The sequence below is a fragment of the Zalophus californianus genome, chromosome 4 (assembly GCF_009762305.2).
Source record: "Zalophus californianus isolate mZalCal1 chromosome 4, mZalCal1.pri.v2, whole genome shotgun sequence".
Classification (NCBI taxonomy): Eukaryota; Metazoa; Chordata; class Mammalia; order Carnivora; family Otariidae; genus Zalophus; species Zalophus californianus.
The window spans coordinates 82835696-82861382 of record NC_045598.1 but is presented as its reverse complement, the minus strand read 5'-3'; the positions used below and the strand labels follow the sequence as shown (position 1 = coordinate 82861382).

The 25687-nt window shown below is 38.1% G+C and overlaps 1 long non-coding RNA gene across 3 annotated transcripts in view; it reads right to left on the bottom strand.

Annotated features, from left to right (window-relative positions):
- LOC113939179 overlaps positions 1-25384 on the bottom strand; it is a 54219-nt gene extending 28835 nt beyond the window's left edge. For 2 of the 3 annotated variants that reach the window (XR_003525166.2, XR_003525171.1), the window contains exons 1-4: positions 25199-25384; positions 23036-23229; positions 12872-13061; positions 12482-12575 (exon numbers count right to left, since the gene is read on the bottom strand). This is a non-coding gene — a long non-coding RNA (uncharacterized LOC113939179). The remainder of the gene's footprint in view (positions 1-12481; positions 12576-12871; positions 13062-23035; positions 23230-25198) is intronic. The other variant, XR_003525164.2, reaches the window with a different exon arrangement.
- Between the last annotated feature and the right edge of the window lie 303 nt (positions 25385-25687).

The window sequence follows — 25687 nt, the reverse complement described above, 5'->3', positions numbered from 1 at the left end:
TCTTCCCAAGACAAGAAGGAGATAAGGACTTAACTTGCAGGGACTCTGTGACCATGGCTATGGGGTTTTGATCTCATCCTGATGGCAAGGGGAGACTGAAGGAATTACACCTGGAACTGACATGAGATGGAAACGTCCCATGCTTTATGTGTTTTAATATCCTGCTTCTTTAGCTATAATGTCCCTCTTAAGAAGAGTTTAAATTCTGAAAAATGGATATCAGAATCATAAAACTTCATATAGCTATTTACTATAAAACAGAAGCTTAGATATAAAATGATAAGAGAAAGATAAAGTAGGCACAGAAGTTACCCTTACATCTGTGCTGAATAAAGTTAAAATACTGGAATTTCAGATGCTGAAAATAACAATTGTGTTTGCCAGTCAAGAGTCTGCTTTGGTCCATTTGAGAAAAGCATGCCAGTCATTCTTAATGGGCTCTGCAAAACCCTAACCCTGTCTTTGCCAAGACTCTCATATAATAGTTACATGATAAGCCCCACTGTGCTTCACAGTAAATCAGGGAGTTCTGCAGCTAAGTTTCACAATAAGCCTTGCTATATTGAACAGTAAATCATGGAATTCCTCAATAAAGTTACACACTAAAACTCCCTAGCTTATTTATTTATTTTTTCTTTATGGTATTATCTCCCAGCGGTGGATAAAGGTCAGCAATATGGCTTCTGCTCACCTGTTTCCCATTATTTCTTTGGTGTACACATTTCTAGAAAATGCTTCATGTCCCTCCTATCACATCTAGAGAACGGTGAATACTAAACTTGACAGAAACCCAAAAGATCTCAGAACTAGAGTCCACATTGATGGCTTGGTGCGGATGGGAATGGGGGTGTGCAGAAATGGCGTGTGAAGCGAGAACTCCACAGAAGAAGCAAAAACTATGAAGCCTTAACATACATTTTGTTCCTGCAGAATCAATGGAATATGAGGTAACAGTAACATCAGTAAACATTCTCTAATGATAATGTAATGTTTAGAAATAATTACTTTGTCAAAATGAAGTTTTGTTTCCCTAAAGATATTACAGACATTACTTAATGCATACCCGAAGATACCCAGCACTTTATCCAAGTGTGACAGGATACTAAGGGAGCCTGGGAAAAAGAGTAACGATAGTCTGTCCCCTTTCCCTGCCTCCTCCCCGGGATACAGAATGATCACAGAAATAATAAACTACACTACTAGGCAGCAGGAAACACCGACCAGCATGAATTTGTGGACTAGTGAGACCTTTTATCACAAGAGTATATACACTTCGAGATAGATTTCATTCTGTTTAGTTATACATAACTCACATGCACAAATATGGTAGCATAAAATAAATACAGTATACTAGATATGAATATGGCAAACTAGTGTGCACTCAAACCTTACTAAGTCTCAAATGTAATTATCAATTTAAAAAATTAGATATTACATCTAGCCTCTCAGAAAAGATTTGCAAGCAGAGTAATGCATTGCCTGCTCATATTACTAAAACTTCATTACTCTACAAAATAGCCTACAGTACATTTGTAAATATACTATTATCATAAATAATTAAACCCAAACAATGCTGGTCAAAATAAATAACCAAAGTACATTTTGTACTTTAATAATCTTGTTTTGACTGTGGGTTTTTTGGGAATTTTGGGGGGGTTTGTTTTGTTTGATTCTTATCTGCTTAAGTGTTAATTCCCTCAAATTGGTAACCCACATTTTTTTTCTCAGTTGTCAATTAAATTTAATAAGGACATACTGTGGAGACAAATGATCTTATGTAAAATACTGTTAGTGCAGCAGTACAAGAAAGAAACTTAATAGGAATTTCAAGTTTGACAAATTCAATGGTAAACACATTTTTACCTAGAATGTATGTGTGTATGTTTTTTTTTTCCTATTATTTATAAGCATGCCCCGAAAACCCAGTCCATTTAAGTGAAGGTCTTTAAAAAGCTTCTACTGTATTTTTATTCCAGAAAAAAAATAATGTGCTTAATTTCAATGATCCACATATAGGAAACAGTAATTAGGAGACATGCAACGAGATAAAGTTTCAGCTTTAGTATTACATATCTCTCTGATTTTCTGGATGGATGGAGGGATAGATGGATGGACAAAGAGATGCTCTTAGTTGACAAAAACAAAAATAATCCAAAAAAAGAAATAAGTACAATTTGTTCGACATCTAATGGGTCAAGATCTGACCTATGTGTGATATACATAATCTTTAACCTTCATAACTACACATCAGTCACATTTTTGCACATGGTCAAACAGGTCCAGGGAAATTAATTTTTCTAGGCTCACATAGCTAATGAGAATCAGAGCCAGGATTTAATTTAAATTTGTAAGTATCTAGGTACAAAACCTGTGTCTTTCCCCTATACTACACTTTCCATTAGATGTGAGAAAGTGGTCCCACGGTCTTCCTCTGAATAGATCAGATCTCTTAAAGATGGACCAGGGCCTCCTATTAACAGTATGGCTCCAAAGACCAGTGGGAAGACAAATTCATTTGCTTTCCTTTATTTGACGCGCTGGCTGCTACAAATTACATCAAAAAGGGAGGCTGAGTTATTTGGTGCTCCTATTTAATAGTTTTCTTCTAAACAGGGTGCTTACGGTACATAGTGAAAACAAACAAAAATAAACCAAAAAAGCAAAATAGAAAAAAAATGCATCACATCCTACAAAATTTCCTAACTTGGAGAAAGACTTTCTAGTTAAAGAATCTTTTTCTTACATTTCTTCTTTCTTTTTGGTATGTTTAGAGTAGTTAGCTTATCTGTATTCAGATTCAGATTGTTTTCTTAACCATGTGGCTTTGGTGAGAATATGGGAGGAAAGGTGAAATATGTAGAAATTGTTTCCTTAGTAATTCAAATTTCTATGAACTGAGTTGTTTACTCATCTACATTCAAAGCACATTTTTCCTTGCATGCACCACTAGTTCAAAAATAGCCATCATCAGGACACTCCTGGTACTGGCCTAGAATGCAATGGGGTATTTTTTGCAAGGCTCTTAGCCATCTCTGGAATTTGTAAAAGAGGGCTAGTAGATGTCTTTTTTATTTTAAATTTAATTATTTTCCTCATTGCAACCTCGTAAGCCTAGTGAAAGTTTCACTGCCGCGGATGACATCTGGCTACCTGGGAGTCTCACACTACTTTCGACTCTTGGCAATGCGATGAAAATCTCCTCTACCTCGAGAGGTAATATGAGGTGAAGAGAGGACTTGATCCTTGTCATCCTTTACTTTAAGAATTAGATCCCAGGAGCAGTATTTGGAGGTCTGTGCTTCAAAATGAGCAATATCTCAAAGGGTAGATTGCTTCATTAAGTAAACTGAAGACTTCTCTCTGACATTCCAAGTAGTATGTCCCTTGTCCCTTGTATTGAAGAATGTGCACCTGCTGCTATCAGAGGGAGGAAGAGAGGAGTCTGGGAATGTCAGAGCAAAGATCCCTAGCTTTGGTGCACAAGGCAGAAAGGGAAACCAGTTGGGTGTCCACCCACTTCTCAAGCGAGGGGAGTTACTACTGTAAATGACAAGAGCAGACTAGCACCTTTTTAGCACTGTATGTGGACAGTGCAGAAGGACTAGGGATAACCAGATTTTCTGGAAGATATGCAATCCCCAGAATGCTTTTAGAAGTATATTTGCCAGGAAGAAAAGAGAGGAGAGATGGCAGAACCAGATGGCAGATCTTAACATCCCTGTGAGCAAGTGGCTTAGTCAATTCCACTTAGATGTGATTGGCCAAAGTCAGTCACGTGGGCAAGCCTGATGTCAGTGGGTGGTGGAGAATATAAAGCTTTTATGGGACGGATAGCAAATCACTGGAAACCATAATACAATCCAGCACAATTTATTTATACATGTTTTATAAAGGGATGGATGGGTGCCCCTGAGGTCTCCTCTCTTGATTCGATAAGAACCTCTGGTCTCTGAATCCTGATTAGCCTCTCTTCAAGAGGCCCCTCGTTTTGGCTGATCTAATCCTGACCACTTTATAACAGCTTTTAGTTTCACAGGTAGAGAGCCTCAGTGCATTGATTTCTTTGTCCTTGCCGCTTGGGGTCCTCTGAGTAGGGGAGCTGCACTAGCTCTGAGCTCAGGCCAATTGGGAAACGTGACTGCACGCTTCTTCCCAGATTGTCACTCCCAGGAGCCAAGCCCTTTCTTACCTTCTGGTTGTGTACTGCTGCCCCGCCCCAAAAGGCTCCCAGGACACATGCCGTGGTGTCTGCTGGATTCCAAAGGATATTTTCTCCACATCCTGGACTTACTGATTCGTGACTAAAACACCCAGTTGTGCTATTTACATAAACTCCCAGGTTCAGTCCTCTCCGACTCTCTGTCCAGATCCATGGCGTTTAGCACACACCCTAACGCAGACGTTCTGCCACTTGCCTGTGCGTTAAGAATCACACTGGAGGCTTTTTCAAAAGCACACTCCCCAGATACTCTTATTCAGATGGTTTGAGACTGGGCCCAGGAGTCTGCATTTAACAATCTCTGGAGGCACCTGCCGCACTGAGGGAGTCTGCAATGGTTGTAACAGTCTAGATGGCCATCTACTGCAAGGGCAGGAGCCGGAAAATGGCTGCCCAGTGCAGAAGGAGCTTGGGGAGGCCGTGTCCCGGTCCAAAACGGGCATGCTCAGGGGCTGGCTGTACAGTCAGTCATGAGACATCTTAAGCAACGGAATGACTACACTCTCTCCTGCTTGTCTCCACAACACTTCTCAAGAGCAGCTAGTAATGACTCATATCACCAAACCCAAAGGCCTATTCTGAGAGTTCAGACAGCTCCACTTTTGGCAGGTGCTCCAGTTTTAGCCCCTTCTTGCCGGGCTGGTGTGTAATCCTGATTCTACATGAATTCTTTATTTCCTTTGCCACTTCCTTTTCTGCTTCCCACACTCCACACAGTCTAGAAATCCACAGGGTTTTTTCTAGGTCAGTTTTTATAAAACTATAATAGATTTTGTCCTCACTATAAAAGTAATATAACTTACTGTAGAGGATTTAGAAAATGTAGATATGCAAAAATAAGAAAACAAAGACCATCCATAACACTACCACCCAAAGAGAAGCTATGTGGTATTACTTCTTTTTCTCTGATTATATAGTCATATGTTTTTATCAAAAGTGAGATCACATTGTATATTGTGGTCTTGTAACTTGCTTTCAGTACAGTGAACATTTTTCTGTTATATTCTTCTAAAGCATCATTTTTTGTGGCTGTGCTATATTCCATTGTATATTCCATTTATTTAACCAATTCTCCATTATGGGACATTTAGTTTCTACTTGCTTTTAATTATAAACCGAGCTTCAATGAAAAAAATGTAGTATATCAGCCAGAAAGCTTTAAATGTTAAAATTTTCCTTCCAAGCCTAAGTCCTTGCACACAAAGGCCATATTACCTGACTGAAAAAATTAGCTTTGTTATGCCACTTTCCTGCCTTAGAAATCTTTAATGTCTTTTATGCACATAGATGCTTCAGTCTGGCATTCAAAGTGTTTCATTCTCAGGACAATCTATACACTCAGCTTTATACTCTACCTGTGCTGCCCAAATTCATCCACTACAATCATATTCATCTATTCACTGTTCCCTTGAAAACCTGACTGTTCTCATTTCCATAGCTTTGTTTATGGCATTTTCCTCTCCTTATTCGTTCTTCACCCTCCTCTTTGCTTCCTTCAATGGTGCAGAGACTCCATAAAGTCTTGTGTGAACTCACACCCTTGAACAGGTTTCTCCCACTTCTGAGCTTCTGTAGTATTTAATGTCTGGGACCTCATTTGGTCCTTGCTACTTGCTGCCTTTTGTTGTTTATCTTTTTGTAAACAGTTATATTCTTTCCTGAGATTTTTGTAAGCATTTTTCTACTCAAGGCTATCACTTTTCTTTTTTCTTGTTAATTCCCCTGCTTCTAGCACCTAGCATAGTCTCTTGCATTCAATAGATGCTCAATAATGCTCAGAAAATTAATTTAAACATTTCTAATAGTTATTAAGTTCAGTTTGACAACCACTCTTTCATGTAATTTCCAAAACAGCTCTGAGAGGTGTGTAATATTATTGCAATTTTACATGTGGGGGGAGCGAAGCTCAGAGATGAAAGGACATGCTAGTAGTATTTACACAATCCAAAGGACATTGTATCTGTCTTGTTCACCTCTAGATTTTGAATGCCCCACACATTCCCTTGCACATAAATAATTTCTTTGCAATAAGTTTGTGATAATGTTGAAGTTCTGTTTGCCTCTAAATCCCAGGATCTGTATTTATGATATTGAAGAGTTTATGGATTTGGTAAATTCTAACATATTTGTCATGCAGAAGTAACTTAAACCTGGTTTGCTTCTCATGAAATTTGAAAGAAGTCTTAACTCTAAACAACAGGGAAGTACTAGAAGAATTTCCTGTCCCAACAGGGGATATAAGACAAATATATGCAGCTTCAATATTGATTTAGGTCACCATTTTCCAAAATTCCACCCAAGGAACTTCTGCAGGATATCATTAAGTGTTCTGTTTCTTACCTTTCTTTCATTCTTTCTTTGTTGTGTGTGTGGTTGGGGTGTTCTGCAATCAAATGTGCTTGGGAAATGGCTGGTTTAAACGGTCTCTTTATTATGCCCTTAAATGTGCTAAGACAGAGTATGAGGTCTGTCCTTCTCCAGGGATGGACATAATAAGGAGCATTTCTCAACAGAATTTAGTCATAGAACCTTTCTCTCACAACTCCAAGATTAGAAGTCCATAAAACAGGCTTTGGGAAACAGAGTAGAATTATATATGCGATATTTCTTATGGAATCCTATAGGAAGTATGGGTGTGCTGTGATCAATTCCTAAAATTAAGAATACTGTCAAAATAGATTATCTGTATGCTCTTTAGTTTATTGGAGGGATTGGGCAGTATGACCTGGGTATCATCCATGATAATATTTATACTCTCATATCTTGAGGCTTAATATTTTCTGCTTCATTATCAAGTTCTCTTCCATTCATTTAGGGATCTATTCCAAGTGAGACAACTCAGATGTATGTTTACTGTGTGCAGCGAGTATTTATTGTGCTTTTCTCACAACAGCCCCTTCCCCATTCTTCTGGTATCAGCATCCAATTTCTTTGGGAAACTCCTCATCCCTGTGTGATTCTACAGGGCCTACCAAATACATGGCTATGGGCTGAGCAAGTGACACAGGCCTGGCAAATCAGAATTTACATTGACCTTGCCAGTAATTAGTCTAGTAGAGGGCAGGTAATCCAAGCTAAGCCAATCAGAGTCTGTCCCAAAGCTCTTTCAATTTGGACTGGAGAAGAGGTCTTTCATGTTATGTTCTAGAAGCTGGAAAATTACGTCTCTAGGAGCTACCAGTAACCACATCTCCCATATATCAACAAATGAAAAAGAGACAGCTAACCATAAGGTAAACTAAAGCTGTTCAGAGACAAATAGGGATGAGAGGAAAGGAGAGAAGAACAGGAGAAAGGAAGCATGAGAGAAAGAATAAGCACATGCAAAAGAGAGTGGGAGAACAAGGGCTGACATTTTCTGAATTTCTGCTTTCGGTCCTACCTGAAGCTTGTGTTACCTTGGACTCTCAGTTACATGACTCAATGAATCTTTTTTTTTTTTTTTTTTTTTTTTTTTTTTTTTTGCCTCCCTAGCTTAAGTTAAGCTACCTGTACTAACAGCAACAACAAAGCTGATCAGTACAACATCAGGGCGGTTTTACATAGTGCGCCAGGGAAAATGCATTTTCTTACTTAATCTGGTAGGTATCTTGGTCCTGAGGGTCAGTGTGAATGACAAGACACTGTAAGTTTTTAAATTTATAAAATAGTACTATTAAGACAAGACCTTGAGAAAAAATATAATCCAACTCCCTGATTTTGCAGGTGAAAAAACCTGAGGCACAGAAAGCTGAAGTGACCTGTCTAAAAATGTAACATCAACTGAAGTACCACAGCCAGGATTCCACTCAAGTCCATGTTCTTTTCCATTGTAATGTATTTTCCAGTTTGGTCTTCATCTTGTTCCCTCCCACAATGAGAGTGAGTAGGACATGGCACTGTGTATTGGGAGGCTGTTTATGTTGGTAGAGAGAATATTAGAGTTAGAGCAAAAAGTCTGAGTTTGAATCCCAGGCGGGTCTGTCATTTCCTTAGGCAAGTTACTTAACCTCACTGAACCCAAATTCTCTTACACAGAAAATGAGACTAATAATATATACCCTGCATAACTCAAATGATGATTTTTGTAAAAGCACTTTGCAAACTCTACAACACGATTCGAGAGGTATTCTAAAAATTCTTCTTTGTCATCATAAATATGCTTTATTTTCCTATTTTGTAAAATGAGGTTTTTATAACCATTTCAGGGGCAGTTACCCCTTTATCCATATAGGGTAATGACCTTATATTTTGCAGTAACTATTTCATCTTACTTTCACACTGAGAAAGTAACCTAATAGCCATAGGGTATGCTTAATTCTAGATGTGTATTTCAGGATGGTAGTATAAACACATGCTACAATTGATAGGACCTATCCAATTTTTCTGATCCATATTCCTGAGGGGCAGGGTCAATTGACAGAATTTTGTTTTCTCAACAACCCCAGCACACTGATCGAGGCTTGATTTTTCTAAATAAAAAGTCATTTTTATTGAATTCTTTTCTACTATAAAAATCAGCAATGATAATTCTCCTTTTAAGATTAGCAGAGGGAGGATGGGGTGCAAGCCCTCAGCCTAAATCCCCTCAAAAAACTTTCATTCATATATCTCAGTCTCAAATTATATAACCATAGAAAAACTTCAGGATATGTGTACGTGGGGAGTAGGCAAATTTCATTACTGTTTCCGAGAGCAGTTGCCTTTTCCACAGATTATTCCTCTCTATACCAGTAACATCAGAATTGACTTTGTGACTTCCTTTGACCAATAAAATTTAAGCTGAAGTGACACATGACACTTTTAAACAGAAGCTCTAAGAACCATCAAGTGATTTTGCACTCTTTCTTTTTCCCTCTGCCATGACGCTAACAACATCTCAGATTGAAGATATTCCTTCAGCCCAAGTCCCAGAGTAAAGAGCCAACCCTCAGTGAAGATGTAACATAACTATGAAATACTCCTTCATTAATGTGAGCCTCCACATTCTGAGGTCTTTCGTTACTGAAGTATAACTTAGCCCAAGCTCCCAGACACAGTGTGTGAGGATATGTTAAATATACTGAGAGCTATCACACATCAGAGATATTTCCTTCCCAGCACAGATAGAGCAACTATAACATAAGAAAGAAACCCAAACAAGAGGAAAGTAAAGAAACATACTCTAAGGAAAGTACATGCTTGTCAGTAACTTACTGCTCGTCCTTTTCATACTTCAGTTTATTTTGAAATAGATAAAATTCGAAGACTCTTAATGATGATCCTAAATATTTTACAACTTCCAGTTATGCAATAAAGGTATCCAAGCCCCGCTAAGTTGAACACTCTAATACCAATCCAAAGACACTCTTTAAAGTGAAAAATAAATCATAATCACTCATTGGCAGTATTGACTTTTATTGTATTTTACCAGAAAGAGTAACTGAAATTGCCCTTGTGAATTCCCCCACCATAAATTCCTTCACTGGGCCACCTTTCCTCTCTTGCAAGTACATTTGTACAACGTCATTTGGCCATCAAGAACTTCCTCCAAAGTTTTACTCACCAAACGGCATGCAGATTCTAATGGACAGTAAATTTAAAATCCAATTTGAATAGTTATCAATTTCACAATGTATATTTGATTGCACTATTATCTGTTCTTTGTCTCTCATTAAAAAGCAAAGGATGAATATGCTTTCCCTGCCCCCAGAAGAAAAGTGATTTAAAACATAAAGTACAAAGTTTGCCTCAAATGCCCTTTAAATTGTGTATCTCCAAGAAAATCCTCAAATAGAAATAATGAGGAATATGTGAAACAATTTCCAGTATAAGCTAACTTACTTCTTAATCCCTCTGTCCAGTGGCATAGTATCAGCTCGCCACAAATTATGCCTGGTTTATACAATTTAGGCATATTGCATTCTAATTTGTTTATAGATTATATCAAGGAAAAAAACATGGAATCATTAACGATAAAGAAGCACCAACCCTCTGAGCTCCTTTGTTGTATTTATATCTTAAGAAATTGTGTCTTTAGTTGCGAATTAAAAATGAGTTGTCAGGTTCCCTTAATAATTAATGTTGAAATGAACAACTGTTTCAAGTACAACACATTCTATTTAATGTTAAACAGCGTTATATTTACTGTAATTCCACCTTTCATCCTAATGTCAACTTCTAAATCTTTAATGCTTTAATCATGCTTCTTGTTCTGATATCCCTTGTGAGTTCCTCAAACCAATGCCCACTCCTTTGCGATAAGGTGGGCATTTTATGTTGCAAGGGTTAGTCAGCAGCAATTGTTAATTATTAAGGAAAACAAAATGCAGCTGCTGGAAAATTGTGTTTGTTCCCAGCAGGGCATGTTACCTTTAATCTCTACTGACACGGAGGCAAGCAAAGTCATAAAAGGGAGATAATGCATTTCAAGAACATGGCCCCACAGAAAATTAAAGAATTTCCTATAAAATTAATGAGCCTAATTACCAGATAATGTCTGCAGATGCCTTTCAGTAAGTTATCCGCCTTTCTGATAGAGAGCTGGAAAGAGGGGAAACCATGGAGTGAGGCCCCAAGGAGCAGTTCAGGGGCTGGATGGGTGGAGCCAGGAGAAATGAAAAGAAAGTCAAACTTTGTTCCACAAGGCTTCTGTTTCTCCTGAACTGATGAGAGGATGAAAATCGAATATGCAGTAAGCACGTGCTGTCTGCGAGGTCATGCTCTAGGTGATGTGTATTACGGCTCTGTCACTGACCGTGTTTGGGACCTGGAACGATCACTCACCTGAGCTTTCATTACCTCACCTTTAACATGGGTTCTTTTGAGGATTAGTTTAAGATATCTTGTGTAAAGCACGTAGTACAATGCTTGCAACGAATCATGCACTCAGTCTTACCACATAGTTATTTAATTGTCACTGTAATTCTGAGAATGCGATACTATTATCTCCACTATCATTACCTCTCAATTCAAACAACTAGTATGTAAAGAATACAAAATGTGAACTTGGATCTCTCAGGCTACAAAGACTGAACTAAAATTATGTCTTAGATATGTTAGATGGACCATTCCCCCCTAAAACAGATGAATAATTGAATATTTACTCCCCTCTTCAGTGGGTAAATTTCGTTTCCAACTTAGTGTTTATAGAAATTCAAGTGGGAAAGGTGGCTATATGGCAATTTCAAGGAGAGCCTCAATGAATAGACCCTCAACGTGGCCTGAATTTCCATAATATATAAATGTCTACTTTGCTCAAAACCTACAGCCTCATAGTCAAAAGCCACAATTATCATCCAAAAATGAATCCTGAGTAGTAAAATAAGGGCAATTGTACAAAGCCTAAAAATGCTTCAAAAAGTTTCTCAGAGTTAACTGCACCTCATAGTGCTTCTGGGGAGGGGGTTATTATGGGGACAGACTCCTTCAGAGTCAGAAATTGATAAGAATCCTCAGAATAGTCCTAAGGTAAAATATTCCATAACCATTGTTGGTTCAAAAACCACTTTGAAAATGTGTTGAATCCTATGGCTATTCAACTGAGAAAAAAATGCATATATGTACTTCAGGTTAAGAATCTGATTTGGATTTTGCTTTTGACCCAGAGAACTTTAAGAGTCTAAAGTGTAAGTTAGATTCTTTGAAACCTAAATCCGAGACAACTATAAGCCAGAGCAAGTCTTTTTATACTAGCCTCATCTCATGAGGCTTCCCTGGGGATTTGGGTTGACCCTGATGTGCTCAGGGGTCCACAGCTAGCTGTTGAGTGATCACTGGGAGGCTGGGGATGCCAAGAAAACAGTATCTGCTCAGAATTGAATTGGCACTTACTGCCCTGGGATATCTGGCCCAGCCTAATGGTGAGGACCCCTCAGAAGCTGTATCTCTTCAGCCCCTCCACATATGCTGGTCAGATGCATTACTCCTAATAGTAGATCTTACATGAAATATATCTTAATATGAATTTTCTATTCCCATGAGATTAAGTAGATATGAAGGCATTTTTATAAATTATCAGGTACTATATGCAAACCATAGTTAAAATTCCTTGATCTTTTTATTTCCAGAGAAAGTGGAGAAAAGACAAGGAAATTAGTCTTTTCCGTTATTTCATGTAATACTTATAGCAACCCTCAATAATAATTCTGTTTTACATTTAAGGAAATACACATCATAAATGTTTAAAAGTTTCTCCTTAATATCCTAAAAATGTTTAGCACATTTCTCCATGATGCAAAGATTAAATAAATTGCTGAGGTATGAAACTTGGGCAGAATATTCCTTAATGAAGATATTCCTTACCGACTTTAGATTGATGTTGTGCCAATAAGGGGAAAACTGCATTCAGCAGCTGCACTTTCTCAGTTGTAGAAGAATATTCCATAATGATCAGAACCTGTGTTAACACAACAGGACAACAAATCTTAGTCATTAAAATCATAATCTTCCGATTCAGACACACCTGGATTCAAATCCCATTTCCACTTACTAAGTGTGTGACCTTGGAAAACTTACTTAATGTCTCAGAGCCCCATTTGCTTCATTAATAAGAGGGAAACATATTTCTCATGGGGCTGTCATGTAGATTAAGGGAGAGATGCAGGTTAAGTGCTTAGCATAGGTCTGATACATAGTAAGCCATCTGTGTATGTTATCATTTGTTCTGCCATTTATCATGTATTTATTACATACCTCTTATGAATCCCTTTACTGTTTGTGGAAAATTGACATTCCAAGGGGGTTGAAGTAACCCATCATAATAGGCCATTCTTTCTTTAGTTTTAACCCCTTTTTCTTGAGCTTTCTCCCTTGGCTCTACTTCTACTCACACTGCGCATTTCTTCCTTTCATTTCTCCAAACAGAGCAGGCTTTCCCTTTTTTCTTAAGGGGAACAGAGATAAATAAATTAATGCCAAGTACCTGCCCTGATGACCTCAATGTAAATAAGGCCAAACACCTGCCCTGATGACCTTAATGTTTAGTGAGACAGAGCAGAAAACGTCAGTGTGATTACCTTACATGGGGTGCTGTTGGGGCCCAGAGAAGGAGCAGAGAGCTCATCCCCTTAGCTGGCATGGGTGAGGAACTACAGGCAGTCTAACACAAGAAGCAAAGTATTATGTACAGATATGCTTGCCAGTGAAGCCGAGTGAGGTAGTCACACGGCAAACCATGAAGGCATGAAAACCTCAAGAAACTAGATTTCACTCTGAAGGAAATGAAGAATTAACAGTGTGGGGAGGGAATGATGTAAGGGAGAGGGAAGTGTAGAACTGATGACTTTCAAGGGTGAGGCTGGAGTCACAGAGGTGGGGAGCACCAGCCCTGCGCTAGATATACACACACGGAAGAACAGATTTAGGGAAAGAGAATGATTTCGGTTTGGAACACTGATCTGGAGGTGTGTAAGGATACTGAGAGGCCCTGGCTTCTTTTTTTCTAACTAAAAAGGGAGTCTTGAGATATGGAGCCCACTATTTGTGTCCCAAGCCTACCATAATAAAGTACAACAAACTTGGGGGCTTAACATAATAGAAATTTATTCTCTCACAGTTTTTGAGGCTAGAAGTACAAAATCAATGTGTTGGCAGGCCATGCTCCCCTCTGAAGGCTCTAGGGGAAAATTGTTCTTTGCCTTTTCCTAGCTTCTGGTGGTTGTCAGAAATCCTCAGTGGTCTTAGCCTTGTAGATGAATCAGTCCTGTCTCTGCCTCCATCTTCACAGGGCATCTCCTCTCCTATGTCTTTGTGTCCAAATTTCCCTTGTCTTACACAGTTACCAGTCATTGGGTTAGGGCCCACCTTAATCCAGCATGACTTCATTTAACTTGGTTATATCTACAAAGACCCTATTTCCAAATAAGATCATCTTCATAGGTTCAAATCCACACAAATTTTGAGGTGACACTATTTCACCCAGTAAAACCCCTGCATCCCATTTGTGAGGGTGTCATCAGTGGCTGATGGGCTTTGAGGACCCAAGGACACCATGCACACCACCTATGCAAGACTAACAGCTGAGAGTAGAGGTCACCAGAAGCACAGAGACCAGAATGAGCAAGAGCCTGCCTAGTAGCATAAGAAAATCTCAGCCTGCCCTGTCCATCCTCTTGCTTAAACTGAGTAGACCTTAGGAACAGGGATGTCCCAGAGGTTTATGTAAACCCTTGGAGTAAGAGAGGGAAAGTAGGAGGGTTGACTAAAGCCACTTAGATAGTGGAGGAGAGAGTTTTGAATGAAATATGGGATTAAGGTTATAAATAGATGAGGCTAAATTTTAATAACTGTCACTGGCTGAAAAGTTATGGAACCTTCTCAGATGTCATGGGGGAGCAAAAAGAGAGACTTAACATAGTAAAGTGGAGTCAATTACTGGAAAATAAAATTCACATCCACACCCTAAAATATGGATAGAAGGCTCCCGTGATTACAGTCATTCAGGAGGTGTCTAATTAGGCTGAGAAATCACAATGAAGTCATGGTCAAAGGCCTTGACTGAACTCATGGGAATAGAAGATACCTCTACTAGGCGATCTAGTGTACCATTTCTATGAAGCAGGACCTAAATGTAGCCACAGAGAGAATTTCAGTCAGAATGAAAATAAGAAAAGTTGTCGTGTTCGGGAAGCCAAAGCAAGCCCCAGAGGACTTGTATCACATGGACCTCCTTCTCTATGTGTGCCTTTTTCTTGTCCTTTTATCATCTGCCAAGGAATTTAAGTTTTACACAATAATATTCTCTTTTCCTCCTCAAAGTGCTCCCTTTCTCCAATCCAGTCATGATAGTTTCTGGCAGAAACTATTCTTCCTTTTTAAAGTACTCAGTGTCATTTTTCAAATAGCTCCTTTATCCCTACTCTTCCTGCCCCCTCCAGCCAACCACATTCTCTGAAGACACTGTATGCAGAACAGGTATTAAGAGCCAAACAGGGAAACGGGAAAGTGAAAAAGAATACTGGAGTTGATCAAAATGAGGAAACTTCACTTAGCCATGGTCTCAATCCCCTCTGGTCATCTGAGTAGGTATTCCGAGCATACTGTTTGAACTGGGTTTCATCATGAGCTACATTTTTTAAAAGTCTGCTTTTCCAGTATAATCATGCCCAGCTAGAGTTACTTATTTCATTCCAGCTCAGTAGGAATCCACAGGCTGCATAAAAATACATTAAGGAATATTTATAAGATGGCAAACAGGACCAAATGTATGGGAAAGAATAATATTGTGCATTGCTCATTACAAACATGATTATTTTGTGTATGTAACGGATGTGTTGTTAAGGCACAGTGGGTTGTTTGAAGTTTACAAGTTTGTTATGGACTGATTTATTCATGAAATGCTTTGTTTCTATGACAACTTTATTGGTTTGCCTGTGGTCTAAATACATATAGGCATGGCAGGAATTCCACGGTACAAAACAAATTACACACTCCCCCCTGAATCACTTGCTGCCTTTAGGGAGTGTAGCGAAAGGATTTCCAACCAGGGCAGACATCACCATACACAGGGCCAGCATTAGAGAGATCACATAATAAAGGGGAAAAAGGCTTTTTAAAAAGAACAACTTAAAAGTCTCCAACGGCCTCCAACTCTGTAATATAAGGAAAGATGGAAATGAGCAACGAAATGCCCAACATAAGAGAAACACAATCTACCCACAGTGCATGAGGTTTTTATTTAAGAAAAAACACTGATCAAAGACCCATATTTCCTGCTATAAATAATACTCCTTGAAGGACACCATTAATATTCACAACAGTTGTGTAACTACAAAAGAAACTGAGAATTGTTGTTGAGAGAAAATAATAATAGGTTTTTGGAAGATAAAAGGAAAAGGTGGAAGAGAAGAAAGGGAAAGAAAAAGAAAGATATTTACTGTGGACCAAGGATAATCAAGGAAGGAATGGCTCTTAGTTATCCAGTGAAACTTAAGTCGGGGAAATCATGCCCGAGGAGACTTAGACATTCTGAAAGCTGGAAAAGAGAGAGTAGAATTGAAATAATGTTCCTCATATTACCCCAGAAATGCATGCCTCTGTATACATCAGAGGAAAAATTAAAACTAGGAAGATTATTTAGAATAAAACCGTTCCTCTTCATAAACTCAAAGAATGCGATGATACATAAGGAAATCTATATAGTCTTATATATAGTGAGATAGTGTGTATTTTGATAAAAAGTTTACATGAAGCAAGATGCATTTTCCCCAAATCATTATTTTATGTTTATTGTTACAGACTTTTTTTGTGCTGGTAAATGGAGAAGACTGATTTTGAGCTATGTGACTGCCCACACAACCTTCTCTTGGAATCAGTTCCTCTCCCCATTTGCCTGCTAAGGGCTGGATTAGACAACTTTACATACACCACTTGACTGCGCCATCATGGCCACTGCAGATGAACGTCAGTCAGTGGTAAAAATTCAACCAGTGTGAGTGTCATTGATTTTTGTCACAGCAAAACAATGCTGTATACAGTTTATATATTACACAGGGCAAAATAGTCTCTATTTATTGCATCTGATAGTGTCTAAGTCAATGAAATTTGGTACAGAAAACACCCGAGAAACCATCTCTTTCTAAAAAATTAGAACATATGGGCATCTATAGTGTCATTTACACAAACCATATTATTTGTGTGATTGAATCAGGAATATGTTCACATACAATAATTGAACATTCCATATTTTGACTTTGGGCTGCAGGGTGTTTGCTGTGATTCCACGAGGAGCTTGCACATCAGAGTTTTATGAGCCTACTACTCCCATAAGTATTAAGAAATTGTCACTTACGTGGCAACATGTTTCTCTTGAATTCAAATCTTTCTCAAATTTGAAAAGAAATCAGTAAACACACTGACTGCCTCCCATCAAAATTGGTTTCACAATTTGACTCAAAAGCACAGAAAAAAAAATGAGCAGACTTCCAGGTGAACTGAATACTGAATTTTTCTTGGGAAAGCTGAAGTGCTGTGATCAATCAGTTATTCATGTATTCTTTTAATAAAGATTGTCTGAGGTCCTACAATATTTACACACTTCCCCCACCTCACAGATTACCCATCCTTGGGTGAGCCAGACAATAAACAAGTAAATAAATCAGTAAGATACTGACAAGTGGTGATAAGTGCTATGTGGGAAACCAATGTGGAACTGAGACAGGTACAAATAGAGAGAGAGGACAGAAATCACTTTAGCTAAAACAGTTAGGCAGTGATTTTTAAGCTGGGGCCTGGAGGGTAAAAAAAAAAAAAAAAATTAAGCTATGGAGGGTAAGAGTATGGAAAAGGGGAGAAACACGCTAAGATAGAGGGAAAGCGTAGCTTTAAAAAAAAAAGTCTTGGGGCAAGAAGGAGCTTAGTATGTTCAAGAATAATAATAGTGATATTCGGAGCTAAAACTGTTCCAAGTGCTTTACTTCCATTATGTCATTTAACTTAGAGAAGGCCAGGGTCTCTGGCCTATGAAAAGTTCTTAATATATACTAATTGAATTAGTGGCTTTTTAAAATAATTCTCTGCATCCTATAGAAGTCTAATTATTTATCCATGTGATGCAAAAGATAGGACTGGAAAAGGGGCCTAGCATGTGAATATTGAAAAAGGTACTCAGGATGTTAACTAGACTTACTGCAGTGATCTTTTTTCAACTTAAACATAAAAATAATGAATCATTATATCGTACACCTGAAACTAATATAATGTCACATGTCAATCACACCTCCATAGGGAAAAAAAAAGGCAGAAAAAGATAATCAGATGACACTGAGGTGCACCCCTGCTATTTAAACAAATACCACTACTCTAAGTAATGAGTCTATTTTCAAGGTGCCGCTTCTGGAATATCTATCTTTTACTTCATTTTACAACAAGGAAATTTATCTGGATGAAAGGCCACGGCATTGCACAACTCCAGGGGGCACCATTCACGTCAGCTTCTTTGTGAATGGTGCCCCCTGGAATATTGTAATGCAGTGGTCTTGGTGATTAATCTGTATTTCCACAGAGGTCACTGGGATACAAAGTAGATGTGTCTAGCTTACATAATTGCACTTACCTCTGAAGATAAAAAAGAAAAGAGAAGAAAAGTTGAATCTCCTTAGAAGAGGCTCACAGAGAATCCTTCTGGGGAACACATACCATATGAACATTTTATCTCAACACTTTAGTGCCTGAACCATTTTGCTAATTTGACATGGGAAGCGCTAATAAGATAAAAAGCTCAGGCGTCCTTATTCCATTAGCACTTCCTCTATAGTTTTTCTGACCCACATTCTGACCTGCTCTCTCCCATATTCCCCATGGCTTGTATTGTACTGATTAAAACCTTCATTCTTTTGAAAAGATGTTGGGGAATTGACTGGATTTAACTAAAATTTCCAGCTTAAATTACTGTATGATTTTTAGCTGATCAGAATCCACTTAGCATAGGCAGCAGTGGCCAAGTCAGGGATGGACAGAGTAGAGAAAGGATATAAACAGAAGGAGCCACTTAATAGGCAATTAAAGCTTCACTGCCTTCCACCACTACAAAGCTCCTTATCTGGACTCACAAACGCAAGGAAGAAAGCCAGCCAGTTGCAATCGCTGTTTATTTTGCTTAGCCTTTTCAGAGTTTTCTTTCTGTTTTGTTTTTGTTTTTGTTTTTCAGATTCATCTGCATTCACTCAGAACTCATATTTCAACCTGCTAGCCTCATCTCTCACTAAACTCTTTTTAGAATTTCCCTTTATTAGAAACATTTAGTTCTCTCTATATTAGAAACACCCCAGTGTAGTTTACAGAAAAAATAATTAAGGGGGGATATGGTTGCATTCATCCCTATCACTCTAAGTGAGACATAATCTCTCGTTGCTCTTCCCACTGCCAGGATCCATATCCAGGCTTCAGTTATTTCCTGTTTTAATGACCACAACCACCTACTTCTTGGACCTTGGTTCCCATCTCTTCTCCTTCTTCTTCTGTTTAAATCATTCCTGCCAAGTCAATTCTCCTTTCATGCGAGGACCACGTCCATGTATTCCTTGGATCTTGACACAAGCTTCTTTAATATTTATGCCTCAACTTTAACTCCGTCAGCTTCAAGATTCCTTTCTTTTACTAGCACCTTGTTTTCTGCTTCTCCATTCAACTTGGGCATTACTTCCTTAGCACCCTGTCTTGTCTTTCTTTCTGTTCCCCAATTTGATGGTATCTTATGTAGGTAGGAGTCCTGCCCATCCTTATTCTAACTGTCAAGTGGAGTGCAGTACCACTGAAGAGGAGACCTAGAGACCATCTAGCCTGAGTGTTCATTTCACAGAGGACCAAACGGGCACAGGAAGCTCAGGTAGCTGGTTCACAATCATCCTGTAGCAGATGGAGCAAAAGCCAAGGTAGATCTAAGTTTCCTGAGTCTCCCTTGTGATTCTTAGTCTTCACCAGTGGTTCCTAATGGTTCCAAGCAAGAAATTTTGACATTAAAAAATTTTAAAGAGATCTCTGGTTAGATATGGTAGCTTGAGAACATTTGTTTATCTTTTTCTTAACAAAAGTCCATCTAAAATTATAGATGAATGGATGAGGAAGATGTGATATATGTATATACACAATGGAATATTAATCAGCCATAAAAAATGAAATCTTGCAATTTGCAATGACATGGACGGAACTAGAGGGTATTATGCTAAGCGAAATAAGTCAATCAGAGAAAGACAATTATCATATGATCTCACTGATATGTGGAATTTGAGAAACAAGGCAGAGGATCATAGGGGAAGAGAGGAAAAAATGAAACAAGATGAAATCAGAAAGGTAGACAAACCATAAGAGACTCTTAGTCTCAGGAAACAAACTGAGGGTTGCTGGAGTTGAGGGTGGGAGGGATGGGGTGGCTGGGTGATGGACACTGGGGAGGGTAAGGGTTGTGGTGAGCGCTGTGTATTTTGTAAGACTGATGAATCACAGACCTGTACCCCTGAAACAAATAATACATTATATGTTAATAACAAGAAAATAAAAATAAAAATAAACAAAATTATTGTAAAGAATACAAATATGTAAATCCATAATACGTGGCAAAGAAAAAGAAGATATCACTGAATGACAGGATTTCGCCAAATTCTGGAAAATGGAGAGTGGTTTGAGGAATAATTACTGATAAGGGGCAGAAACAGAACAGTTAGAACAGTTAGCTTTCTAAGCAACTACATAACCATTGTTTTAATAAAAAAATAAAAATGATATTTAAAGAAAAAGGCACTATTTTTAAATTGAGCAATTCTGTATAATAAAAATCACATTTTTAATTTTGAGTGATTAAATTCTCAAAAGATTAGTTCAAATTCAGGAACATTTTAAAATAAATTTCTAATTTCTCAAATAGTATCTGCATACATGGGAAATACAGTGTATGAAATGTCATTTTGTCAATATATAGATATTATTTGATATCCAAATGGTTGACCAAACTGCTTGCAATAACTTGTTAGCTATTGCACTTCGGGAACCACAACTTCAATTCTGTCAATCTGTTAGAGAGCTTAATGACTAACTGCTTGAATCCAGTCAGGATTAGAAAACACTACAGCATCGATTCTTCTTGGCAAACCATGATACTTTGGTGGAAAAAGACAATATTTCTTTGCAGGACCCAGTACCAGTAGAAGATTTACTTGGGTTAGAGGAGATTTGAACATTTGAGGAAGAATGTAGAAGCAAAGGACCCAGGGAGCAGAGAGGTTATTTACCTATAGGAAGAGTAAAGTTCAAAAACAAAACAATGTATTTGAACAATGCAGAGAAGGCTCATCAAGGTCATATTTAGGGGATTGGCTTGATTGGTGCAAAGTCAGGCTCCACTTCCTGTTTTTAAATAATTTTAATAACTCAATTTTTGACTTCTATTCATGTATATAATAATAATTTTAGTTATTTAGGTAGTTTTAGAAAAAATTTTTTCCTGAATAAATTAGGTAACTGTCTTCATTCTACAATTCATTATGAGAGACAAGCCTATCAACAGTGAATAACACTGTGGGCAGTATTCCCATTTTCTCCTACACTTTCAGTCAGGCCCAGCCTTTTTCTATACCCAGTGTATAAGGGACCTTTGTCCAGCCAACCAGCTCCAGTTCCAGCTTCTTGAACTCATTCTTTTGGAATCCTTGTATTTTCACCATCTTTGTAATGTTAGGTCTATCTTGAGAGCTTCCAGATCTTGAAACCTTCTTAGTTTAGGAATATTGACTAAACTGGTTTAATTCTGTATTTTTCAAAAAATAAAACATTTTTCAGGGTGCCTGGGTGGCTGAGTCATTAAGCATCTGCCTTCGGCTCAGGTCATGATCCCAGGGTCCTGGGATCGAGCCCCACATCGGGCTCCCTGCTTGGCGTGAAGCCTGCTTGTCCCTCTCCCACTCCCCGTGCTTGTGTTCCTGCTCTCACTCTCTCTCTTTCTGTCAAATAAATAAATAAAAAAATCTTAAAAAAAATTTTTTTCAAAAGAAGAAAACCTCTCAAATATGGAAAATCTTTATATACCTTGTCTCTGATGCAACTGAGTTACTATTACTTTCAACTTCTTTGAAAGCACATTCCTCTCTTTCCCCCTTTCCCTCTCCCTGTCTCATCTCTACTTCTCACCGTCTTAATTTTTTGGCTCTCAAATTTCAACATGAGGTATGAGGGCTATGATCATGTTGGAATTTTGAATTTTTTTTCCACAGCGGTGACTAGGTCCAACTTAATCAGCAGCCTTCTAATGAGCAGAGTTTTAGGTAAATGTAACTAGCAAATAAGAAAATAAGTAACACCCAAACTCCACACTTATTAGATTTTAAGACATAAGTTGGTTCTTTTTTTTTAATTATTTTTTTAAGTAGGCTCCATGTCCAGCGTGGAGCACAATGTGGAGTCGAACATGGAGCCTGAACTCGTGACCTTGAGGTCAAGACCTGAGCTGAGACTTAGTTGGTCATTTAACCGACTGAGCCATCCAGGTTTCCCAGAAATGAGTTGTTTACAATCAGACCAACAGATAAAAGGAGACCATCTGAAGGACCAACTGAGTAAGCTGAACTTAAAGAAATGGAATTTTTAGGAAAAGTTACTATGTTAGCAAATATTTTCTCCTTGTAGATGACAACTGCCAACAAAAAAATGAAGATGAGTAGTATGGAGCAGAAGTCCAACTGTGGGCATAGCAGTAAGTGTTATGCTATTGTACTGGTACCACTTTCTGAAAAAAAAAAGTATTTTGGAAATACTTTACTATTGTTTTTTATCAGTCAAGACCAGCTATGGTAACAAAGAGAAAAAACAAAAGAAATTAATTCTTTTTCATGCCACAAGTCCAGTGTGGGTCTGTGGATTGGGGTTGGAGGGCACACGTTCTACTCATCATAGCGACTCAGTGATCCAGGCTGATAGAAGCTCTAACTCAACACATACTTCCATGCTCACCTCTGCAGGAAGAAGGATGCACACTGGCTAGGAAGGTTATTCCTAGAAATGACACATTACACTCTCACTCAGGATTATTCTAGAAAATGTTCATCAGCTAGATTTTTGAGGGGAAAAAAACACACTAATATGTGGTGTTTGCAAATATCTGAGTATAAATACTCCCACTGTGACTGATTTCAAGTTACCAACATGATTACCATGGAGTAAATAAGGAAGAAATACAGACCATCATGCAGCATTTTCACCATATAGACAATAGACCAGAATACCCTCAAAAACATACATGACAGTAAAATGTACTGAAATAATTAGGAAGTGATGCATTTGGGTATTTATTATCTTTGTTTTAAATTTAAGTTATTTCTCAGTTTATATAATTTAGTTGTTAATAATGGCTATTTTCATCTATAGGCTCACCAAATTTGTGCTGGTAAAAGCCAGTATAAGCTCCAGGACACCACTGGGTCCACTTCACCGGGGAGAGCAGGTACGACCAATCCTATCTTTAAAGAGAGCAGGGAATGCAATCCTGCCTTGAACGTAGAATGAATACTTCAGTTTCCATGGAAGCCTTGACAAGCAATTTTAAATCATATTTATTTTTCAAAATTCTAGTGAGAAATTGAAGACAGGTTAATTAGACTTAGGCAAGAGAGCAGATATTTTAGGATTACTCAGTGAATGGCTCAGTTAGCTAACACTAATCTATCAGCTACTTGAGGGCCAGGAGTAGATTTATTCATCTTTGAACTCTTAGTCTCTAGTGCAATACCTGGCATACTCAGGTTCTCAATAAGTATTTGTATGAATGAACCAAAGTTAGCAGTATATACTATTTTCTGATTCAGGTTTAATCTTTCTATATGCAATAAAGGTGCTAAAATAGCGTTATGCAGATGCATTATTAAGATGCTGAAATATCAAATGCTATGAGTACTTTAGAATGAAGGAATAATTTCTTTGGCTCTTTGAACAATGAGAAGACTAATTTTTATTATTATCAATCTCAGATATTGCAATTAGTATGGGTGGGAATGTGTCTTGTCCTCCTGTGATTGTAAATATGAATGTTTTATCATCCAATGTAAGCACAGATGTGGTGCATGCATTTGCTAAAGTAACAATGGAAGGGAGTGTAACTTTGGTTTGCTTCTAACCTGGGCTGCACTCATTTTCCCAACATATTGTCTAAAGTTGTCATAGTTTGGTGACAGAAAGATCATTTGACTAAAATCTAGGGGCTTGTTTCATCAGTGATGCCTTTTAAAGCCTTTGAAATTTGACATCAATTCACTGAAATGATATTTTAATGAAATGGTGTGTTTTTCTTTAATGGTCCCCTTCTCTTCTAAGATACAACAATTTCTGCCTGTGGAGTCAACAGCGCTCAAATTGTCATAGTTAGTTAATTGAAAGTGTTTTCTTTTTTGGAATCTCTAAGATACCCTCCTCCCTAAAAACAAAACAACAACAACAACAAAAAACCCCCAGAAATTAAAAAAAAAACTCTCCTTCCAGAATATTTTTCATATTTCATAACTAGTTATTTGGTATATTTTAAAATTAGTCATTAAATATGATGCTCTTTTTCAAAACAATTTTTCCTCCTCTCCTCACTCCCTTCCTTCCTCTCTCTTTTCTTCCTTCCTCCCCCTACCTTTTCTTTTACTTTTATTCCTATCATTATGCACAGATTTTGCTGGCATACTAGTGTTACAAAGTTTTTTGAACTTCTAGGAGTACATCAGGCCCATGAACCTGACCTTACTCTTCCCATAACTCTAGTAAGAGCCCAGTTTTCTCTTAAATAAAGCATTATTATCATAGAATTTTTTTTCTACAAATAAAGGTGCATTTGTTCCCCTCAACAGTAGTAAAGCAATTTTCTACAGATGAAAACAAGTATTTTGTTATATGTGGCAATCAGGGTTCAGTAAGAGAAGCAGAATCACTAGGGGCTATATATAGATATTTCATATATCTTTACATATAAAGGGAACTATAATAGGGATTTAACCTTATACAATTGTGAGAGCTGGTCAAGCATTCTCTATAAATAAGGCTGCTGTCTTTGAGTCTGATGTTAGGGCTTAAAGTCCACAGGGCAGGCAGTCATGAAGGGAAGGTGGGTGTAACATCAGATATCAGGCATAAGCTAGAGACCCTCATATCATTTCTTGTTACCTTTGACTTTGATGGTATGGATGGCATGCAGAAGCCAGGGCCCTGTATCGTATTGCTATGAACTTGGCCCAAGAGCTGTAGAAGCTGAAGAAGAATCTACAGGCAAGTTGAGCAGTTGCAGGCCCAGCCCCTGCCTCACGCCAAGGAGGTAACTCAGCAGATTAGTGATAATGCCTGTGAGCTACAAATGGCTTCCTTTCTGCCTACCAAATCTCACAAGAATTTCTCTGTGGCCTACCCTAACTAGAAACATCCACAAAGGGGAATCTGGGAACTGAATTTGGTGTAGCCAAGTTGACACATGACAAAGCCACAACAATTTGTAAAGGAGTCATTCTTGTAGTCACCCTTTGCTCAACCCCACATCCACTCTCACACAAGTTCAATCAGTTCTACCTCCAAAGCGTATTTTTGAATTCATCTTTTCCTTTCCATCTCTATTTCCACTTTCTGGAGCAAGCCACAATTTTCTCCAACTTGGGACTTCCTGTAATCAGTTTTACTGTTCTGCCTTCATTCACTCTCATATATCCCCAGCTATTCTCTAAAAGGCAGCCAGCCAAAGTTGGGCATGCCTCTGCCCTCTTTAAAACCTATGAAATCTTCTTGTTACCTCTAAAATAAAATCCACATTCCATGACAACACAATGCCTAACATGCCGCATGATCTCACTCCAGCTTCCGTTCCAGTCATTTCCTCCTTGTTCACTAAACTCCAGTCACATCAATGTCCTCTTGCTTCATTCCTTAAACCCTCTTAGCAAGTTCCCACTTCAGGCCTTGGCACATATAATTCACTTTGCCTGTAATCGTATTCTCTCAGATTTTCATTATTCTGTCTTCTTTTAGTCCTTCAGAAATGACACATTCTCAGAAAAGTGTTCC